At 35.9% G+C, this 6,444-nt stretch overlaps 1 pseudogene; it reads right to left on the reverse strand.

The window, feature by feature from the left end:
* Window positions 1–1,345: 1,345 nt before the first annotated feature.
* On the reverse strand, window positions 1,346–1,442 carry LOC130033769 (uncharacterized; annotated as a pseudogene).
* Window positions 1,443–6,444: the final 5,002 nt, after the last annotated feature.

Consider the following 6,444-nt stretch of genomic DNA (forward strand, 5'->3'; position numbering starts at 1 on the left):
TTTTGAGTATTAGGGTGATCTTTGCCTCATAGAAGCTATTTGGGAGCATTTCTGTTTCTTCAATTTCCTGGAAAATCTGAAAAATGTTGTCAGCAGTTCCTCTTTAAAGGATTGAAATATTTCACTATTGAATCCATCTGGGCCAAGGATTCTGTTTGGGGGGATATTTTGACCATCATTTCAATTTCCTTGGTAGTGATAGGTTCAAGTATTCCAAATCTTCTTGGTTCAGCCTTGGGAGGTAATTGGAATCCATTAATTTATCAATTTGTTAAAGATTCTCTCATTTCCTGCTGCAAAGTTTCTCAAAATAATCTCTGATGATCCTATGGATTTCTGTAGTTTCTATTAGGATACCCCCCTTTGCGTTTCTGATTCGATTTATTAGAATTCTTTCTGTTTCTTTGAGAGGCTTCTAGAGGTTTATTGATCTTGTTTATTTTCTCAAAGAAACAGCTTTTGCTTTTATTGGTCTCCTGGATTGTATTTTGGGTTTCTAGCTCATTGATTTCTACTATAAATTTTATTATTTCCTTGCTCCAGCCTAGTTTGCACTCCTTTTGTTGGTCATTTTCCAAAATCTTGAGCTCTAATTTATTCGTGTAGGCCCTTTCTTTCTTCCTGATAAATTCTGGCAGAGGTATAATCTTTCCTCTTAACACTGCTTTTGCTGTGTCCCACAAGTTCTGGTAGCTCGCGTCCTCATTCTCATTTGTTTCTGGAACCTTTTTATTTCCTCTTTGATTTCTTCTCTAAGCCAACGGTTGTTCATTACTTCACTTAAGTAAAATATTTCCTTGCTGAGATTTATTCGGTTTGATCTATTGAGAAGTGACAAAGTAGTGTTGAAATCTCCACCTAGTACTGTTTTGCTATCAATGTTTTTCTATAAGTCTATTAGAAGTTGTTTTTAAGTATTTTGCTGGTCTGTCATTGAGCATCTACATTGAGGAGGGTGAGTTCTTTCTGATGTAAAGATCCCATGATCATGCAGAAATGACATTCACTGTCTCTTATAACCTTTAGCCTGAAGTCCATGTGGTCTGATACTAGTATGGCTACTCCAGCTTTGTGGAGGTGTTCTTTTCTTGAATACTTGTTTTCCAGCCTTTTACTTTTAGCCCATGGTTGCTTTGATTGCTCAGATATGTTTCTTGCAGGTATCAGAATGTTGGGTTCAGTGTTCTAATTCATCTTCCTATTCTGTGACTCTGAATTGGCACATTTAGTCCATAGACATTGAGAGAGATTGTTGTTATGGGGATTTGTGCTATCTTTATGTAGAATTTTTGTACTTGTGGGAATTGCCTTAGCTTAAAGTAGCCATGTTAGTTCTTCTTGCAACAAAAATATGGAACTCTTTACAAGTTTGCATGTCATCTCTGTGCAAGGACCATGCACATCATTGTATCATTTCAATTTTAGTATATGTGTAACCAAACCTAGTAGGAGTTATTTTTTCTGTTCTGATTAATTTGAGTGTTGTCCTTACTTACCCTATGGCAGACAGTGGTACCTAATCAAAGAAAGTATTTCAAAGCAGCTTGATAGATTTAGAACTTTAATGTCCCAGAAAGAAAAATATGGTTTTTACCATATTATCTTTTACCATAATCAAGGCATCAGTTTTACAAAATAATTCTTTTGGAAGATGTTATATGAGTCCTGTTTAATGCACTTCCCTGAAACCTTCATTAAGACCATTAAACTAGAGCCTTTTGCTGTTCTCACCTCAGTCCCGTGTACATCTCCAGGAAAAGGTGGATGGTGTTGTCTGCACTTTGACCACCTTGAATATAAGTAGGATTTTTCTCCTGAAGGAAGAGGTGAGGATCATATTGATGATTTCATTCCACATTATTATAAGTTCAACTTGAATGGAAGTTGACACTTATGAGGCTCCTGTAAAGGACAGAATAAAGGGTCTCAGTGAAGTTTAATGGCCAACACACATTAACAACACAGATGACTCAAAGCAGCCTGTGTGCATCTTTGTGTATAGTGAGTTTCATATCTAATGATAGTGATTCTCAGTCATGACACACAGGCAAAACAGACCTATAATTAAAAATCTAGTTATCTGAGCAGAGTGGGGTTTCTTAGGTGATTGAACAAGTGTGTAGTAATTTATTACTAAGCACATACGTAGTTAGAATGATGTGTACTTTTTGATCTAAAATTAATTCCAAATATGTCTAAAATGACAGTCTCCTGACCCCACACCTGGCTTTCTTCACCAGGGTCCCTTGGAGGCGGTGTGTTGAGTTTCCCTCACCGCGCCGAGCAGAGCCCCGGCACCTGAAGACCTCTGCAACCAGCCATAGGTACGCTTTAGACCACTCTCCCCAAGCTTGAAGAAGCCTCATGCATGAACGAATCTGACAGAGGAACCCAGGTGTGCGCAACCGGGGGATGAGATCTCCAAGGCTGCTCAGATCAAGACTGGGCCCCCTCCAACCAGATCCCCCATCTCCTAGTAGCTAAGTGTTACAACCATGAACTGCCCCTGGAGCCATGTAATCCCATCAATGGCCAAGATACAGAGACTGGATTTTGTTGATAAGACAACAATTATTGTCCAGTTCTCACTCTGAGAGAACCTGGTAGGCATTTGCGAGTGCCTTGCCCTTGTGTTTACCAGTCATTTACACTTCTTTCAATACATTTTATATATGATCATGGTTTATGCTTATTTTTAATATTGAAGTTTAATAGCTAAATACTGATTTTTTTCACAGCACTAATTTATTAAGAACATTCATCCTTGGCCTATCATATTAATTGCCAGTATTTGTTAGTTTTGCTTGTTTTTTGATTACTTAAATTGGTTTTGGTCCTTTTCTTTCAGGTTGAAAAATTTTGACACAAATGAGTATATGTTTTTCTTTATCTTCTACAGTTTTAAACTGAGAACAACTGTTTGTTTTGTACAAATAAGATACCTGTGCATTTACTATTTCTTCTCATTTTATTTACATTTTCACACATCTCGATTCATCTACAACTTAACCTAGTAAGTGTTGTCATATTGAAAGAAACCTCCAATTTTTTCAATCATAGCACTGTAGCACTGTCCTCCCGTGGTTCATCCATTTGCTCGAGCGGGAACCAGTAACATCTTACAACAAATTGTGAGACTTGTTGTCACTAGCTATGGCCTATCGAATAGGTCATGGGTAGCTTGCCAGGCTCTTGCTATGTGGACGAGATATTCTGGGTAGCTAGCCGGGCAGAGGAATCGGAATCAGGGTTGGTCTCCTACAAGGCAAATGCCCAACCCGCTGTGCTGTAAACGTTATCTAAAATATACTAGTAATAACAAATGTTGTTTCTTTAACAGTGCAATATAAACAATTATTTAGTAATTTTCTTGATTTGTTAATGAAATAGCTAAGCTCTTGAGCATCATGGGAGTATTTTTCTAACACAAGAGTCTGACGAAGGTGAAACTGTTATAACCGTCTTGTAGAATTCCATCTCCCTAGCCTGCTTCATTCTACCCCACTCTCTATCCAATCCGGTCTTCTTCTTGGGATTCTGACCTCCTGATTGGCTAGCCTCTACCTTTCACCTGCCTACTTTATGACATCATTCTCCCACCAAACGAACCACCAACTGGTAGAATCTTGGGGGTCCCATGTAGTTGTTTGTAAACAAATTTGAATCTTCATGGCAAGTGACGAGTGACCAATGACCAATCACCAGTGAGCAGTCGTCTGTACTGAACACTTGTGGTCTTAAGCTGCGTCAGTATTCAGACGTAATCTCCTACTGTCTCCTCTTCTCGTCTACCTTTCATCGGTATTTCCTCTTCTCTGACCATGTCAGGTAAGGAATAATACTTTTCAAAGTTTTTCATTAGATTTATCATCCCTAAACTTAGCAGTCAAGTAAAAACAGCACGTAGTAATGAAAGAAAATATTCAAGTAGAATTTTATAAGCCTCATTTTAGCTTGACTTTGACATTTGCTGTGTGATTTTAGACACTGGCTTACTTTCTCTCACATACAAAGTGTTTTTCCTCATTGATTACATTATATTTTACACATACTTAGGAGCTCAAATACACAAACAAACATACACACACGAACATATATATTTATATATATGTATATATATATATATGAGGTTTGATTCTCTGTGTTTCTTTTTCCTTTTAGTATTGAATTTTACATGATATTCACTGAAAACAAGTAAATCAGAGACAGTATTTTTACAGAAATAGAAAATATAGATGCTGTGAAAAACTGTTAATATATACTAGCATGTGTTCTCTGTAATGGTCTCTCCACTTGTATTTATACTTCAGTATTGTGAATATAGTGATATTACAAAGTAATAATCATTGATCTTTGAGATTTCTATTTAAACCAGGTAATAAGAAAATATGGGGCATGGGGAAGGTGCGGAGTGCTGAGCATTAGGGAGGCAAGACCTCTAAGGTAAGCAAGTTTGGGATCACTTTCATCAAACATTGACCAATCGACACCAAGACAATATGAGGGAGAAAAAAATAGGAAAGAAAGAAAGAAGGATAGAAAGAAAGAAAGAAAGAAAGAAAGAAAGAAAGAAAGAAAGAAAGAAAGAAGGAAAGAAGGAAAGAAAGAAAGAATAGGGACTTCGATTATCAAGGAAGAGGAAAACGTTTGGACATAAAATTGAAGAGAACCAAAGACTTAACATCAAAAAAGAAAGAATATATATATGAAATATGCTGAGAATAATTCACTGAGAGCAAGTCAAAGAATTTTACTTCAATAAATGTCAGGACTAGAAATATACTATGCCTTCAATAGGGTACCAGTACGAAAAGCTCTTTATCAGAAAGCTATCCTTCCTGGCTTTTTTCCTTATTATTTCTTAGAACACAGTACTTGGTACTTGACAATTTGGAGTATAAACACGCTTCAGAAATGATGCTCCCCATAAATAGCTAATAGTGCTTATCTAGGGCGGTGGAAGACACAGAATCTTCAATGTTTTTATTACATTCTGGTTTTTAAGTTCATGTATGCGCTGCCTGTTAAAATAAAAAAAAATGGTATATTCTAACTTGAATCAGGAGGTTTGATTCATTTGTGTGGTCAGTAGGTTCCAGGTTAAAGCTGCTTGTCATCTTTACAAATATTATTTCATGTGATTTTTTCTTCCTAACATGAGAGTACTTTGATAATAGTCAAGTTTTGTTTTTAGGTCCTAAAAGGAAATAGAAAAATCAAGTCTCACATGACTAATTACACATTTTTGTCATATTTGTGAATTCTGAGTTTTCCTACATAAAGATATTTTATGGGATTTTGGTGCTCATTTATTAAACATTGAGAAGAAAGTTTTCCTGTTTGATAAAGATAATTCTAATCTAGGCGTTGAAAGTAAATTTGCATTATTTTGTGATCACTTTTTAAATGGTCTTTTCTGTTTCTTGTGTGATCAAGTGAAATCCTCTGCTATGTTTAACACATGTTGTTTGCTGGTTAATATTCAAAAGTACTGATGAGTATAATTTTTTGTAATTTCGAAGTTTCTTTCTGTGTTTTACTCATTTAAAACATTTCATCTCTATGAAATACAATCACGTTTATTCCTATTTTCTTTTTGTTATGTAGTTACTGATAAATCCTTTCTCTTTAATGGACTGGTAAAGTGTCACTCAAAAATCACCTTCTATTCCATTTTTTGGCTAGCATTTTTTACTAAAATAAAATAGAGTCTTCATATTGTATATGTGGAACAATTTAGTAATAACCTTATTGTACTGTTTTATTTGGTTTTGTTTGGGATGCCATCCACTGTTATTCAAGGCTTACTCTTGGGTCTGTTCTCCATAACATACTGTACTATGCTGCTTGCTACAGAGCCCAGATTTCATTAATATCTACATAATTCTTTTTCAGTTCTGTGATACATATTTTTCATGATGTTTTCTTTACACTTCCTCCTATGTAAATCACATTGAATAGAAAAATTATATTCGTGTATGCATTATTATTCTTAGAGTTATGAGTAACTACATTGTTGATAAACAACTTAAGACACAGAATTTAAATAAAGTTTTCCTTCCAAAAATATTTCTTGGGAAAAACTCAAGTAATGATTTTTGAAGTGGATCAAAAATCAGGGTAACCTTCAATGCATCAACAAGATTAAGTTGTATGTGAACCATAAGTAACAGGTACTCACCTGATCTTGGGGAAGTTCCCATAATATCTCCAGCCCAAAGTAACCTGGCGCTGACACCAACTCCAACTCAGGAACAAAAAGGTAAGAATTTTGATCAGATGAAAAGTGGGCTTTCAAAACCTCTGGAGACCTACCAGATCCCAGTAGACCTAGATCATGCAAAGATCTGCAGGTAATGAACACCACTGACAACATCACTCTGAAGCAGGTGCAAAGAAAATTCAAGTGGCACTAAGCGGACCTCCCATGCAAAAGGGAAGAAC

The sequence above is a fragment of the Sorex fumeus genome, unplaced genomic scaffold, assembly GCF_029834395.1.
Source record: "Sorex fumeus unplaced genomic scaffold, SorFum_2.1 ptg000054l, whole genome shotgun sequence".
NCBI classification, from domain to species: domain Eukaryota; kingdom Metazoa; phylum Chordata; class Mammalia; order Eulipotyphla; family Soricidae; genus Sorex; species Sorex fumeus.